This window comes from Danio rerio, chromosome 9 (assembly GCF_049306965.1).
Source record: "Danio rerio strain Tuebingen ecotype United States chromosome 9, GRCz12tu, whole genome shotgun sequence".
In the NCBI taxonomy this organism is placed as follows: Eukaryota; Metazoa; Chordata; class Actinopteri; order Cypriniformes; family Danionidae; genus Danio; species Danio rerio.
Window position 1 is genome coordinate 40,943,003 of NC_133184.1, and position 16,968 is coordinate 40,959,970.

General features: G+C 37.2%; 1 long non-coding RNA gene across 3 annotated transcripts in view; it reads right to left on the reverse strand.

Moving 5' to 3' along the window:
• The window catches only part of LOC141376180 (uncharacterized), a 93,373-nt gene that overhangs the window by 39,399 nt on the left and 37,006 nt on the right, over positions 1–16,968 (reverse strand). Inside the window, exon 4 of one of the 3 annotated variants that reach the window (XR_012385577.1) lies at positions 2,086–2,671. The exons of the other annotated variants lie outside the window; for them this stretch is intronic. This is a non-coding gene — a long non-coding RNA (uncharacterized lncRNA). Of the gene's footprint in view, positions 1–2,085; positions 2,672–16,968 lie in introns of those variants that run through there. 3 annotated transcript variants of the gene reach the window in all.

Here is a 16,968-nt window from a genome sequence, read left to right on the forward strand (position 1 = left end):
GTCCAGCGGGGAGGGAGATCTAAAAAAGGATGTATGGTATGTTTTGTGGTAATAATTTGGTAATGTGTACATGGAACCTTGCTGCAATTTTAGATTCCCTAAATGGGATAATAAAGTTAAGTTTGAATAGGGCTGGGCAATAAAATCGATATCAGTATTTATTGACGGAACACCATTGTCAATATCGATAATGAAAAGAGTTCGGTATGAAATTTCAGTATGAAGGCTATAGTTTTACTAAAAAAGTGGCTGCTAAGTGAGCGCCTTGGAAGCAATGCCAATTAGCTTAGGGTGTTAGTTTGTCATTTCCAATGGAGACACGCACATGGGAGTGACGTGCACAGTGTGGCTTTTTGGTTTCTTTTCTTGTGCACCCCAGGCACTAGCTTCCCATCTGAAAGATTTTTTTTAGCATAGGGGTAATGTAATCATTCAACTTCAGAATTTGTAACGTTGCAGTATGTATTGAATAATGATGGTTAGTTCTTTTACTTGAAAGCTCAGATTTAATAATCATAATTAGTCTTGTTTACAGAGTTTGAGGTGTAGTGTATTATTATTGACACTTTACAGATGTTGATCTACCTTTACCATTGCACACACTTTGTAACATTTCATTTATCAAGTTTAAGAGTCTCTTTAACACTTATGGTTATTTTATTATACAGGGATGGTAGTTTAAAGGGCACATAGGTTACCCCTTTTTTAACATTTAATATAAGTCTTTTGTGTCCCCAGAATGTGTCTGTAAAGATTCAGCTCAAAACACCCATCAGAGTATTTATTATAACTGTTTGAAATGTCTGTATTATAGCTGGGAAAAGGTTGTTGCTATTTTTTTGCACTGGGCCTTTAAGGCGAGTCATCCCCGCCCACCGATCCCAGCCACATGCCTCAACATGCCCTCGGCTGCCTCAGGAAGCAGATCTCACGTAACGTTTGTGAGAAATACTACAGTAAGAACTTTACCATTAGTATTTGATGCATTTTTTGTGGAGTTGCAACAATAAGTTCATTCACACACAGCGCAGACACGCAGGCACACACGCACATACATAGCGTAGAGACGCAAGCAGACACACACACACATAGCGCAGACAAGTAGGCTAGCGCAGACACACACGCACATACATCGTGTAGAGACGCAGGCAGACACACACACATATAGCACAGACAAGTAGCGTAGACACAAACGCACATACATAGCGTAGAGATGCAGGCAGACACACACAGATAGACAGTGAGAGAGACACGAGGCTGTGCTGATGAAGTGAATCTGAAGTGAATCGCTGTACTACATTACACACGTGCACACGTTTTAAAACATTTAAAAACTTGTAAAACTCACTCTTGATCACGTCTGATGATGATTGATGATCCTAGCAACCTGAACAGACCTTTTATTCCCGGTTGCTTTGCGCGCGTCCTGTTTTGTCGATATGAGTATATGCATTACTATGGAGACATGTTAATGCGCGCAGCTGTCAATCAATATTGGTGGGCGGGGGGACCGCACTCCTACGTAAAGTTGGGGTCGATCTGAAAACCACTCCAATTGGTCCACCATATGTTGTTAAATTTAAAAAAAAAAAAAGGACTGGGTGTGTTTATATCACCCCATATGACAGTATATACACTATACGTACAAACATGTACTGTATGTCCAAACAGCTTGAAAAGTAGATTTTTCACCATAGGTGCCCTTTAAATATATATTTTTTTGACTATTAAAACTATTTTCCTTAGTAATGTTGGTAAATTAAAATAAGGTGGTTAAATAAATGAAAAATCGCAATATTCCTTATTGCATAGTTACAAATATTGAACAATATCAAATGATATGAAACATGATATCGTGATAACTTGTTGTGCAATATCGCCCAGCCCTTGTTCTGAGTCTAGTTTGTAATACCATTGGTTTGACTAACTTTTCAAATAGTGCATAGGAAACGCTCTCAATCCTAGCAGCAGACATTTGCATTAGTTTCCGCCAGAGGTAATGCCCATTCAAATGGAGCTTTTTTAGGGGGAGTGAAATTGAGGATGGTAAATGTTAGTTTTTACAAATACTTTTCTGAAGCAAAATTATATGTATACACATTTTAAACAATGCTGAGTAGCAATTCATTATTAAAAGTACATTTGATGACCTCTTTAAGAGGAGTCACAATCAATTCATCACATAAGCATAAAACCATGCTCACAGCAACTAAAAATTGTCATTATTTTAAGCAAAAAGTTAATTTGCATATGCAGGATGTGAGTAAGAACATCAGAGCAGAACCGATCAATGGGTGGGCATCTCTTTCCACCTCATTTCCCTTCTCCAGCATGCTTGGTGTATGTGCACGCAGAAAGAATCGACCCAAAAGAATCTTCAATCTGGAGATGATCTGAGCCCTTACAGGCGAGTTCTTAAACAAGCAGGCTGACAAGTGAAAGCAACTCCGCCACAGGAGACGCACATAAAAATTGACATCACACCCAGAACGGTTGTCTTCCCTTTGCGTGTGTATGTGTTTCTTGCTTGTAGTCTCGGCACGTATGGAAATGCAGACAAACACACTTCATCCCTCTTGTCAGTGCGCACTGAATTTGAAGTGCACGCTGATTCTCGCAGGTCGTTGGCATTCGTTTGCAGGTTTGAGGTTCTCTGCTCCATGTCCATCACCTGTAAACCGCACAAAGAACTGTAATTGCTTGTCTAGGCTGTCAGCTTAGATTTTGGTGTATCTACACTTGCCGACATCAAGCAGATATTTACACATGAAATGAAATTACTCTTTTCTTAGTGCACCGCTCCGGAGAGATGTTCCTCACAGACTTGTCAGTGTGTTTGTGGCAAATTGTTTATTTAATAACATACAGTAGTCAGCGTAAAGTGTTAAGAATGGATTTTCTTCTCACGCATGAAGAGTCTTCACTTGTTTGCATTTCTTGTGACAGCAAAGAAATCCCAAACGGTGATCGGTGTTATTTGTTCAGCCTATCAGTTTTCTGTCATGAACTGCACAAACTGCGGTGTACAGTCAGAATCTTAGAATTGCAGTGTCATATGAAATGGTATAATGATGAGGTTACTTTCAGACTGTGGTTATTTACTGCTAAAACAGGTTTCACATACAGTGAGGAATATATTTTTATTTTCATAGTGCAGATGGCATGGCAAAACTAAAAGCATTCTAGAGCTACTGTAGGCTTCATCCTGAAAACAAATTGTAATACTTTGCATAAAGAAAACTAATGTTATTTTGAGTCAGTTTAGTGCTTTGTTTCACTGTGACATTTCCATTATTTTAAATATTATTTGGACTGAAATACTACTAAGGGTGCTTTCACATCTGCAGTTTGGTTCATTTGGTCCAGACCAAGGGCAATAAATGATACATTGTATCAAATTTCCGCCTTTTTTATCCTTTTCACACCACAACCAGTTGAAAATAACCAAAATGCAGTCATGTGAAAAAATCCACATCACTTATTGGCCAGCTGTTATTGAATGCATTTCATAAACTGCTTTTCAATTGGTTAGAATTAACATGCGGGAAAATGGCAATTTAAATCCCACAAGTAAACAAACTGGCAGACACAAAATGTTGCTTTTTACTATGGAAGGTCGACTGCGCTAGCTGATTGTATCGCTGGTCATAGTATACTATATAGCTTGTATACATCACTTTAGACAAACTATACATTTCGTGAATGAAGCGCTACTGCGGCTGGAAAACAATGTTTCAAAGCATTGCAAATGGTAAAGGCACATCTCGAGTCACATCAGGAGGAGGGGTGAATTAAAACTGCGACATGGTCATATTCCAGAAATATTACCAATGATAGATCAGGTAATGATTTTCCCTCACTCTCTCTCTGTTTAAAATTGTTGGTAAAGCACTGTCAACAAATATTTTTCCTCCACATTCCATAATGAGCAACGCACTGGATTAGTCCAAAAGGGCACAGCTGGATTAGTCCAAAAGGGCACAGTACTTTTTGCAGTTGGGTCTGTTTAAGTTCGGATCATATTCTCACCACAAACAAACCGCTCCAGGGTTTGTTTGAAAATATAATGAGACCACATTTTCAAGGTCTTGGTATGCTTATTTTGGTCGCTTTTGGTGTGCACCCAAGTGCGATTACTATGTTGACACCTGCCCAAACGAACCACACCAAGAGAAAAAGAAACGAACTAGTTAGGTAGTACGATTTAACCGAACTAAATAAGGCAGGTGAGAAAACATCCTAAAATACTTATTCTTCCCCAAAATGTTTCTCTGAAAATAAAAATAAATGGTTTAAAAAAATACAAAAAGATACTTATGATGCATACATGATGCATTATGTAACCCCGCCAGTCCTACGCCACCCAACCCGCTCCGAGCTGGTATCGAACCAGCAACCTTCCGCATGGCAGTCGGTTGCTCTTACAAGGAGGCTAAAGACCATGGTTTCTAGTATTTGTCGCTAGAGCACCTTTAGACGTCAGAGGAGTGAGGTTTACCTGCACAGCACTTACTAGCTGGCCTCCGTTACAATTACGTATTTATTAATCGTTTGGTCTGGACTATAATAAAAAAAAATATATTTTTTTTACTTTAGCTTTTTAGGTTTTGATGGCGTATGCCAGGGGTCACAATCTCGGTCCCGAAGGGCCGGTGTCTCTCCAGGGTTTAGCTCCAACTTGCCTCAACACACCTGCCTGGTTGTTTCAAGTATATCTAGGAAGACCTTAATTAGCTAGTTCAGGTGTGTTTGATTAGGGTTGGAGGTAAAATCTGCAGGACACTGGCCCTCCAGGAACAAGTTTGATGACCCCTGCCGTTTGCCATTTATTGACTTTAACAGTATCCAAAGTTTTGATTTAACAATGTGCGACCTGGCAAACAAAACATATTTTTTATTCCAAAAACATGCATTCACAATTTCATCCAATTCACCCATAGCGCATGTCTTTGAACTGTGGGGAAAACCGGAGCACTCGGCAGCGACTAAAATCAATAAAAACAGTGTTAAATAAAATAAAATAAAATCTACAGTAGGAAGTTTTTTAGTTTAGGTTTTAAATATAGGAACAATCAATTGTCTGCAATTTATTATTAATAAATTAATTCATTCATTTTCTTTTCGGCTCAGTCCCTTTATTAATCTGGGGTTGCCAAAGCGGAGTAAACAGTCATCTTATCCAGCATATGTTTTACGTAGCCTATGCCCTTCCAGCTGCAACCCATTACTGGGAAACACCCATACACTCCCATTCACACACATATATACTATGGACAATTTAGCCTACACAATTCACATATAGCGCATGTCTTTAGACTTGTGGGGGAAACCCGGGAGAGCACCCGGAGGAAACCCATGCGAACAAGGGGAGAACAGGCAAACTTCACACAGAAATGCAAGCTGACCCAGACTCGAACCAGCGACTTTCTTGTTGTGAGGCAACAGTGCTAACAACTGAGCCACCATGCCACTATTCCAAAAACATTCTCCATTAAAAAAATGTGTGTATTTGTATTTAAATAGGTTTAGAATTACAGTGTAAGTTGTAAAACAAACAAACAAAAAAAAATCATTGTCAATAACTGAATCAATCTAAATACCACAACTGAGAGAATTTTTTGTTGTTCACATCACAGCCACGGGGATTAGAAAACAATGGCTGCATCTTAATTTTAGATGACAAGGCCTTCTCTTCCAAATATATGAAGATATTGTCTTCTTTAAGGTGATCGTTTCAGATGATCTCTGAAAATGTAAAAATAGCAGCCAATATTCGCAATGCTCTATTTACTGACAAACAGCAATATTGAAGTCAATTTCACCGCCACCTCAGGCATATACGCCTGTCATAGCAAGCATAACTTTTACAGGCCAATTTTCAAATGGCACCTCCCCTGGAGAAATCCACGAGGCTATGAAACTGCTTTTATTTTTAGACAGATCTCAGGTATAAGCGACATTATCATTCAGCAGTCCAGATACGTCAGTCAAACAGTCCAATACACCAGGTCCAACACTGTACAAGCATATCAAGTAGGAAGGCTGGAGTAAGTTCATAGAGTTTAATCAAATTACAAGTAGTCATTTGTTTTACTGAATTGTACACAGACAAAAACGAGGCAGTATAGATGTACAATACTTGCAAATATGTTAAATAAAATTTGTTTTAAGGATTGTGCAGAACTTTTGTCATATCATTCTGCTGATAACAATACTAGATATTCTGAAAGATTTTGGAAAGCATCAGCTATTGACTTGAATAGTAGGAACAAAAATACTATGGAATCAGTGGCTGCTGTTTTCCGACATTCGTCAAAATATCTTATCTTGGTTACACATTTTTTTTTTTGATGGTCCTTTTGAGTATTAGTAGATTCTCTGCTTAATATCTGTTGATACTGCTCCTTCAACAGATATTTAACTGACTATAAGAGACTTTACAAGTACATGTCAACTTACACTAACCCTAAACCCAACCTAACTGTACCTTCACACCAAAAGTGGTGAGAGCGTCAAAGTAGCTGGAACTGATTCATTTTCAATGGGAGCTGGCCGCGATATGTGAGGACGTCGAGGAGAGTTGAGATCAAGTCAACTTGATAGTAATAAGCTATGACGCGGTTTGGCGGCAAGCAATCAGAATGAAGAAGTCCACCGCTTGAGAGAACACAGCCACTGTAAATTTTGGTTTAGACCTCAGTTGTTTACAAGGGTTTGATTATTGCGGTCGCCGGATTTCCAATTGACCCTTTGCTAAGCCACACCCGAAAACCGCCACATACCAATCGTGGCTTAGCAACTATAGCTCTGCGCAGGAGGTCTGTCAAGCTTTGTGCATATCGATTGTGCAAATCTGATACCCTGTATCCTAAAAGTTTGTAAGGAGTGGTGTAATTGTTTCCCTTTTCAAAACCTAAAACCCAAGGTTTCCTAAAAAATAGAAAGCAGGTTATGTTTCCAAGCTGTCTTTTTTTTTTTCTTTTTCCACTCAATATTATGAGCCCTGCTCCATTTAAGCCCTCGCTATAGTCATACATGACGCTCTCGCCGTCAGAGCTGAAGGCAGACAGCATTCTCGCCAGGGTTGCCAGAGCGAGCTTTGACACTCTCACTTCCTTCGGTGTTAACGCACAGCAAGTCTACTTTTAATCTAAATTAAACAAACAGGCCATCAAAATTAAGTGTAACCCTTATTTTGCGTATAACAGAAGAAATAAACTGGTGCATTTTCCAAAACCTTTGCTGGCCAGCTAAGATTGCAAGTTTGTCAATACATAGTTTGGAAATTCAATGTTTCCCAAATATATCATTTGAATGAACACTCGAAAAAGAGCATCACAAACTTGTGTGGTTGGAGCTACACATCTAGAACTGTAGTTAGAAGCAAATTTACTGGCTCATCCTCCCTATGCCCTATTCCTTTTCAACACTTCACCATTCACTTGAAATCCTTTTGAAAGCTTAAAGCCCACATTTTATGTAATTTGTTTTTCTCAAAGTTATTTTTAATACGGTTCAGTTTGAACAATCATCCGACTGACAATTCTGCTCCCTTCTTAGTGCACTACAAATACATTTATTCCATTTTGAATGCAGCTCGTGAAGAAAGCTGCTTTTATGTTATACAAGATCAACATTTTCAGAGCTTTGGGAAAACAAATATATGTTATGGGTTTAGATTTACATTTAGAATGTGAGCCTTTGTCTACTGTAAAATATCTGCAACATGTCTGCAGTGTTTTGAGTAAACTGTAATTCAATAAAAAATACAAATAATGACATATGATAGGTAATTTAATTATAAATATATTTGGGTGGCACGGTGGCTCAGTGGTTAGTACTGGCATTTCTGTGAGAAGTTTGCATGTTCTCCCTGTGTTCATGTGGGTTTCCTCTGAGTGCTCCGGTTTCTCCCACAGTCCAAAGATGTGGTACAGGAGAATTTTATAAACTAAATTGGACATAGTGTATGACACTACAACAAAAAATAAGGTCAAGAATATTGGTGTGACTCTTGAGTCAGATCTGAGTTTTAAAAGTCATGTCAAAGCAGTCAGTAAATCAGCATACTATCATCTCAAAAACATAGCAAGAATCAGATGCTTTGTAGTGAAGACTTAGAGAAAGTTGTTCATGCTTTTATCAGCAGCAGGGTGGATTACTGTAATGGATTCCTCACTGGTCTTCCTAAAAAGACAGTCAGACAGTTGCAGCTCATCCAGAACGCTGCAGACAGAATTCTAACCAGAACCAGAAAATCAGAGCACATCACACCGGTCCTCAGGTCTTTACACTGGCTGCCAGTTACATTCAGAATAGATTTTAAAGTATTATTACTGGTCTATAAATCACTAAATGGCCTAGGACCTAAATACATCACAGATATGCTCACTGAATAAAAACCTAACAGATCACTCAGATCATTAGGATCATATTAACTAGAAGTTCCAAGAGTTCAGTCAAAGCAGGGTGAATCTGCCTTCAGCCACTATGCCCCCCGCTGCTGGAATCAGCTTCCAGAAATGATCAGATGTGCTCCAACATTAGGCACATTCAAATCAAGACTGAAAACACATCTGTTTAGCTGTGCCTTTACTGAATGAGCACTGTGCTGCGTCCGACAGATTGCACTATCATGTTTTTCTCTTCTTCTTCATTCTTTTATATCACATTTTACCTGTTTTTATGTTTTGTTTTGTTTTTACGCATTTTTATTATTTGTTTTTATTTTTATTTTACTTGTTTCTTTTATTCCTGTTTATGTAAAGCACTTTGAATTGCCATTGTGTATGAAATGTGCTATATAAATAAACTTGCCTTGCCTTGCCTTGCCTATGAGTGTGAATGTGAGTGTGTATGGGTGATTCTCATCACTGGGTTGCAGCTAGAAGGGCATCCACTGCATAAAACATGCTGGATAAGTTGGAGGTTCATTAAGCTGTGGCAGCCACAAATAAATAAAGGGACTAAGCCTAAGTAAAATTAATAAATTAATAAAAATATTTTATTTTTGTAACATTTAATTTCTGAAAACAAAAGTAATGTCATAGATAAATATATGAAACTAGTTTTTTGCTTCATTGGATATAAGATTAGACTACATGTCATTGTAAGTGGTTTTACGTTTAGTTTACTATAGTAATAGAAATATATAAAATAGAAAAGAAATATGGAATAATCTCAATGATATTTAAAAGAGAACGAAAATGTCAAGTTTTAATTAAGTATGGAGAAAAACTAAAATAAAGCAAGCCAAGAAAACAATAATTGTAAAATATAATGACATGAAAAATAATTACATGAAACATTATTATATAAAAAACATCTGTTTCAGATTTTACCTACAAAAAGTTGTTGCTTCACCCCCTTCAGGAGCATTATTATGGAAGTTTAAATCTTTAAATAATATGTTTCAAACAAGGGATCTCCAGCAGCGATTAAGAAACACTAATAGTTTATTTCCTGATGCACCAAAAATTATATTACATCATTTTTATTTTGTAACATAGGCCACTCAACTGAGACTGCCCTGCTTTCGGTTGTGGAGGATCTCAGACTGGCTAAAGCAGACTCTAAATCATCAGTCCTCATCTTGCTGGATATGTCAGCTGCTTTTGACACTGTAAACCACCAGATCCTGCTATCTACACTTGAGTCACTGGGCGTTGCAGGCACTGTTATTCAGTGGTTCAGATCTTACCTTTCTGGCAGGTCATTCAGGGTATCTTGGAGGGGAGAGGTGTCCATCCTACAGCATCTAAACACTGGGGTACCACAGGGCTCTGTTCTTGGGCCACTTCTCTTCTCCATCTACACGACATCTTTAGGATCAGTCATCCAGAAACATGGATTGTCCTACCACTGCTATGCTGATGATACCCAGCTATACCTCTCTTTTCACCCTGATGATCCCTTGGTTCCAACTCGCATCTCATCCTGCCTGTCAGACATTTCACACTGGATGAAAGATCATCATCTTTAGCTTAAACTCATGAAAATGGAAATGCTTGAAGTTTCTGCCAACCCGACTCTACACCATAACTTTTCAATCCAGATGGATGGGGCAACCATTACTGCATCCAAAACGGTGAAAAGCCTTAGAGTAACGAATGATGACCAACTAAACTTCTCTGACCACATTTCTAGAACTGCTCGATCTTGCAGATTTGCACTCTGTAACATCAGAAAGGTCTAACCCTTCCTATCTGAACATGCAGCTAAACTCCTTGTTCAAGCTCTTGTTCTCTCCAGACTGGACTATTGCAACTGTTTGCTTCTTACACTTTACATACCTGAAACTTGCCTACAGCACTTATCCATTGCTCTTATAGTTGTGTAAATTGCTTCCTTGTCCTCATTTGTAAGTCGCTTTGGATAAAAGCGTCTGCTAAAGGACTAAATGTAAATGTAAATTTTGTGAATCACACCAGGTTTGGAAAAAGTGAAGGGTAAATAATCATAAATTATAATATGGATGAAGAATTCCTTTAATCAAGGTAGACATAATATTTCACTGTTGTTTGCAAATGAAAACAAGGCAATGTGGAATAGATATTCCTTAATGTCCAGACCCCACACAGCTTCTTATTATCTAAAACCTCTTAATTGCTTCCTTATCTATTATCATTCAGCTCAATGCGGTAACTGTTATCTTTACATACAGTCCATGTCCACATGAATAAATACTCATCTTTCTTTATTTCTCCAGGGTTTAACAGTGGATGGAGCTCAAAGGAGACCCTCATATTAAATTGAAAGAAGTTAGAGATCAACAAGACATCAGCATGGACCAAATACACCCAACAAATAGCAATGCAGCCTGCTTTTGTTCATTTCAGGATGGATGTGCGCGTTAATGCAGGGGCCATTAGATAAGACAGGAAGAAGATGAGGGGATCCTATGTTTCACATTGCACTCATAAGCTGCAAGCATTAAGGTTATATTGAAATATTTACAGCCATTTCAGGTATCGACACTGACTGTTTTCTTTAATAGCAGCCATAACACATTTGTCTGACGCCTCGCACAAGTTCGTAACAGGATGTTTCTGAAGCATATTGTCAATAGAAAATGTTTTTTGGACTAGAGGGAAAGTTACAGTATGTTTTAATATATATCCAGCTCTTTTATCTCGAAAGATCAAGCACATAAATGTCTCATGATATAATTCATTTAAATGTTGGAGTGCGGTAGAAGAAAATGTAGGTCAGTGGTTTTCAGACTTTTAAATCCGCAGAGCAGACCAGAGATAAAATAAAACTAAATTCAGTATAAGCAGCAACTAAATACATTTGTAAAATATGTAAAACTTTACATAATATTACATTATGTATTATAATCTATTATTTTATTATAATTGTCATTTATTTATATAACAGTTCTGTCTGGTTCTCAAATCTGCAATTTACAGTGCAATATTCTGCAATATCAGAACTCCTAAGGCCTTCTCACTTTTCTGTAATACTCCGCCCACATAGAGCGACAGCAGATCCATAAACTCTCTACAGTTTGACAAATATTACAGCTGTTGGACAACACAAGTTGTTTAGATTGCAATTATTCAGCGCCATCTACAAGATGGTGATAGAGACCGCAAAATAAGCCCTTATGCTGTGTTCATACCAGACGCAGAAGTGACCAGCGAGAGTGATTTATATGTTAAGTCAATGCAAATGCACGAACAGACATCCTGCAGCGCGATACGCGCGAATGAGGCAGCACAAATGACACGATTCACGTGAATGAAACTGGGCGAGTTGAGTGTTTTGCACGATTGAGGCAATTGATGTGTTTCCCTCAAGTTGGAAAATATATAGTTCAGCGAACATTCGCGCTATGTAAACGAATCAGAAGCTTTTTCTTGTAGTGCCGTGGTTATGATGTAGCGCCTGTTGTTGGTGTCCTGGGGGAAATCTTCCATCATCCATGTTACGTTTCAGAAGGAGTTTATAAGCTCACAGAGCTGGGTGCACTTCTGAAAGGATCTAGTGGACTCAGAAACTGCTCCAAACGTATCTACGCTGTTTTTCAGCCTTCATAAAGCACATATACACAGCTATTCTCTCAATAAAATCCATGTTAGTCATTTAGCCACAAAGCTACAGTCACCAAGCAGAAATAAGCCTTGCTAATTTTTGTCATCACTTTAGACATTACGCTAGAGAAACATTCAAATACTAGTTCTAAAGTGACGTTTGTGAAGTAGAAACGGTTTCTGCTGTTCTGATGTCAGCTTCAAAAGTGAATGAATGGTGGAAGCAAGTAGCTCCTGATTCAAAAGGGATTTTAGACTGTCCGTGTTTGGTTTTCTTTTTATTCATGGTTATGCTGTTGAACTGTTGTATAAAAGCAATTTAACACTCGTAGCAGTGAGCGCGATGTGGCTGTATATTGTCACTGGTGGTACAACGCACACCTCCCACCAGTGCTGATATACAGCCACATTGCAATGCTACTCGTATGATATTGCTCATACACACACACACACACACACACACACACACACACACACACACACACACACACACACACACACACACATATATATATATAAATATATATATATATATATATATATATATATATATATATATATATATATATATATAAATATATATATATATATATATATATATATATATATATATATATATATATATATATATATATATATATATATATATATATATACACATACACACCATACATAGACACACTCCCTGCTTTGATATGGGTTTTCCTTTGGGACTAATATAGTCTAAAACATATCATTAAAATATTATTTTATTTATATTTTATAATGTTTTATATATTTATTTTATATAGAATAATTTTAGAACCATTTATTACACGATATATACACTGTAAACAACTTTATCAAATGAATGCGTGTAGTTAACTCAAAATTGGCTAAAAGTTAATTCTACTCATTTGTGAAGATTTTTGAACTCAGTGTTGAAGATGAGTTCATTAAATACATCATTACCGTGACTTAAATGGAATAAGTTCACAGTACTCATGTAGACTAGTTTAACTCAAATGGTTTGAGTTGCCTTAACTTATTAGGTTTTACAGTACTCAGTTGGTTTGAGTTCTCTTCATTTATGGGGTTTTACAGTGCTCAAATTGCTTCATTTACTCAAATGGATTAAGTTCACAGTGCTAATTTGTATTAGTTTTTGAACTTAAATTCTTTGTTGCAATCGGTTTCCTCAAATGGTTTGAGTTACCTTAACTTTTTGGGTTTTACAGTGTATCAAACAGTACTCAACATTACAAATAACATTCAGAAAATATGATAAATTAAGATAATAATCATGTAGCACTATAGCATATATAAATACTACAATGATAAATAAGTGTTATAATAAGTGTTATCTGACAAATATATAAAATACAAATTCCTGTTAAGACAATGAAACTCTTCAGCATTATAGTAAAAACTGTGAACATGGCAGAAACTAATTAAACAAATATATAAATTAGAATTATGTAGATTTTATTAGATTTTTTACCATGAAAATTGATTATTTTATTGGTTTAATAACTATGTTTGCTTATATCTTTTTTCTTCTTCTCCAATTTTTCCTACTAGACAGGGATGGGAAAACTTGATCCCCAAGGGCCGGTGTCCCTGCAGAGTTTTGTTCCAACACTAGTCAAACACACCTGAATATGCTAATCAGTGTCTTTAAGATCACAAGAAATCTATAAGCAGGTGTGTTTGATTAGGGTTGGAGCTAAACTGTGCAGGACACCGGCCCTCCAGGACCGAGTTTGCCCACCCCTGTACTAGACCCTAGTCAGAAAGCCCTGATACAGGCAAACATGTTGCGGTACTTTTCTCATCCTCAAGGTGGTGTTGAGTCTGTCTGCAGCCCTGTATCTGACAGATATAACTGAAGCCTCAGTCTGACTACCAGCTTACAAGAGCCACGTAACCATGGTAACTCCTTCAGAAGCCTGGGCAAACATTTATAGGGCATTGGATTTGATTGAGAAATGCTAAAAAGAGCAATGCCAAAGAGAACAGTCAGAGAAAAGCTTGTTTGTCCATTTGCAGGCCAGCAAGAAAGAAAAAAAAAACAAAAACAATGAAGAGCTTCGATCAGGCGATTTGCTTATTTATGAGTTAATATGAACACGTGTTTTGCTCCTGACTTTCTATCCATTCCTATTTTTTCAAAGCTTTGTTGTTTGCTTTGTTGTCAGCCTCCTACTTCCATAATTACAATATTATGACGGATTTGCGAGTTCTCTGAGCGCAGCTTGGGTTTCTGTGTGGTGCTGAGTAGTGGCAGTAATTTAGCATCAGTGAAGCCTGCAGCACCATAGCCCTCTCTCAGAGGAGCACAGGTGAGACCAGGAGGAGAGCTGCCATTACAGCAGCAACAAAGACACTCCTTATTGCTGTCTATTTGAAGCCTGAGAGAGAGAACTGTCTAAGCTTATTAGGACATACAGCCGTGTGATAATAAACATCATTAGACCCAAAAGTTACAACAGCGGGAAAATTTTTCTGTTGGAAAACCCAGCGCAAGGCGATGGTTTTGTCATTTACTGTCACCAACATTCCAAAAGTAGCTTGACCATCTGGAGTTGCTATGATTAAGTAGTTTGCTGCTGGTAGGGATGTAAATTATCAGGAGAGAATTGCTGTTTAAATTAATAATCAATTAATACCCCAATGGCAAGTTGTCAATGGCATGACAAGATGTGTATAGCACTGAAAACGCAAGCAAAGCAAAACCAAAACGAAAATGTTTTTGATCACTGATCATTTAGAACAGAAAAAAGAACAATAGAACATTTAATAAAATAATGACTAAATGCAATTACTAATATACATCTCCAATATACATTAACTGGTGCATGCTTTTAGGCCAATGGTTTATGTAGCCACTTTAAAAAAATTTGTCCCACGTATATACATAAAATATTGTGCCTATTAGGTAAAAAATGAAAATTTGAAAAGGCCAACATTTACACATGAATGTCCACGATGTGCTAAAAGCTTATTCCATTTAGTTATTAGGCCACTTCATAACATGCAGAACATTTTAAGATTTATATTACCTGTTTATGAGCTAAGTCTACCAGCTACCAGTGTAATCCTTTTAAAGGGCACCTATGATGAAAATTAACTTTTGTAAGCTGTTTGGACAGAACTGTGTGTAGGTATAGTGTAAAATAATAAAACGTAGTAAAAAGATTTACTGACGTTAAAGGTTCAAGAAACCCTGGAGTACTTTTTTGAGATGTTAACAGATTGTGTGTGTTGAGCATCAGTTTACACAATGTTAGCACCAGTTAGCTTTAAGTGTGGGAAAAACTGGATAATTTAGATTATTTGTCAGCTAGTTTCTTTTTGGGTTTAAACAATTTTCGGGCGGGATCAAAATTTCTCATTATTATTCATAGTGGAGTTTTCTTTTCCTGTGAGAAGAGCCTGCTTCTTAATTATTCTGAAGGTAAAGCAGACCTGTCAAGCCGGGAGACCGAACAGGGGTAATGGTTGGAACAGACATGGCAAGAGACTGCATTGCTATCCAGTGTGTCAGCATTCAGACCTGGGGATTGAAGAGGAGAGAAGTCCTCCTTATTTATAGTGTTTATATAAACACGATTATCTTTATAATGATAGAACAATTTGTAGTTTTGTGTATATTTAAAATAATAAAAAATTACAAATGACAAATTTAACAAGGCATTACATTACTTACTGTTGATTTCTTTACTTTTTAACTTTGTAAACTATAAAATCAGTATCTCAGAGTCTCATTTTGTGAGCTAACTGACATTCCACTCGAATTGCTTCACTCTTTTCCCCCTGCACTGTCGAACACACCCCCTCAACCCACTGCTTCATGCCCATCTCGTAGCATTTTTTGAAAAATTCCTGAGGTAGACATGAACTGAAAAAGAGGGGTTTCTGGGCCCTTTAAAATAGGATCCAAATCCCAGTTTAAAGTGTTTTTCAAACAGAGCATGTTTGTAATGGAGTACAATCGGCATGTCATTTTTAACCACTATAATCACCAAGGGCGCATGGTATCAGTAAACGCGCATTTGTGTTTGTGTATGTGTACATCTATAAGCATTTGTGTGAGACTCATCATTTCAGAAAAGCTTGAATAAACTCCACCACAAATACATCTAATAAACTTACTTGATATTTTGACTAGCGATTTCAGCTTCATCCGTGTCTGTCTCCATCACTGACGGCTGTTTATCTGAGGTAACGCATAAGAAGCATACATGCACGTCGAGGTGGTGGACGGGGAAATTCAGCTCATATGGATTTAGAGCCACAGGCTACGAAAACAGCCACACTATACCAAAATGGGCAGAATTTACATCATATAATAAATAATCTGATGGGTATTTTGAGCTAAAACTTTACAGACACATTCTGGAGACACCAAAGTCTTACATCTTGTAAACAAGGTGAATTAACAATCTGTTCCACTTAACAACAACAACCCCAGATAGTAAACTGAAAATCTTGTTCTGTTTTTCAAAGCATTGTAAACCATTACATGACTTTACATGATGGTTTGTTTCTTTAAAACTGAAACAGAAGAACTCACTCTTTAAATTTTAAATATGTGTGTATTACGGTTGAAAATGCGAGGCTTTAACCAATTTGTATAAAATTTAGTTGTTAAAGAAAGCTTATCAGATTACATCTGACATATCCCATCCTCTTTTTGATTCTTTTCAATCCCTTCCCTCAGTATCTTGATGTAGGGTCCCTTTGTCAAGAACCAGTAGATTAAAAAATTCATTTGTTTCCTGTGCTATTGATTTGCTAAATTTCAATGAGAAGTTGTTTTTAGTACTATTAATGTTGTATGATGTTTATCCTATCTGTGTTGTGTGGCATTTAAATCTATTATTAGGCTGCAGAACAAATAGTCAAAAAAGGGAAAATAAAGTTTACAGTACATTACCGGTTTATGGGCTAA